We start from the raw sequence: 877 nt of genomic DNA, 5'->3' as shown, positions 1-877 counted from the left end.
GAAATGCAATAAAAAAAACAATATTTTTTTTCATTCAATCAATAATTTTTTAACATCATCATGGTATTCTAATTTTTTTAATTTGTTTCTCATTCTAAATGAATTAATATAAGGATCTGATGATATTTGCAAATAGTGCATTACATCTTCATTCGTAGAAATACGTGAATTTTTACGAGAATGGAATAGCCTACAGTTTCTATACTCCTTATTCATTGCTTCTTGCGCTTCTTCGGATAACATTACTGTAGCAAAAAAAAAGTTAATATTAAATAAAGTTTAAAAAAATACTTTCAAAAATAAAAATTGCAAACAAACCTATTGGCAATATAGCCTCAGATACCATTTTGCTGCCGTGAATGAGAACTTTATGCACAGTGATGGGCATGTAGTACCAGCCATAAAGCTCTACATATAATTTTGCAGTGTCCATGCAATACGTATGGAATTTACCAACAAGAAACAAGAATATTTTTATTAAAACATAAATGATCCTTTAAAGCATAATTCTGAATAACTAACAAAAAACAAATGTAATTTATTACTATTCTCTTGCACAATAAGTGAATAGTAAACAATTAAAAAAAATAAAAGTAAAAAGTTGTAAACATGCTATTGCATGCTAACATACGTATAGCGACAGAATGTGCGCGTTACGTACTTTTTGTAGTTTTTTGTATGTTTAATGTGCTTTTGCAAACTTTTGCTATATGTCCTCTACTTTAAATTAAAGCTGAGACTTCAAACTTTCATTTGGTATAAGTCTGCACCTAGGGCGAGGGGCTGCTCTATATTTCCTAGGCCATTGAAAATGCAAAATGTTCAATTTTTGCACCACAATTCTGTTGTTAAGAAAAAAAAATTTTGTTTTTTTTTG

Source organism: Rhagoletis zephyria, unplaced genomic scaffold (assembly GCF_001687245.7).
Source record: "Rhagoletis zephyria isolate East Lansing unplaced genomic scaffold, Rhagoletis_zephyria_1.1 Rzeph_scaffold_01981, whole genome shotgun sequence".
In the NCBI taxonomy this organism is placed as follows: Eukaryota; Metazoa; Arthropoda; class Insecta; order Diptera; family Tephritidae; genus Rhagoletis; species Rhagoletis zephyria.
The sequence above is the reverse complement of the archived record's forward strand: the minus strand, read 5'-3'. Positions refer to the sequence as shown.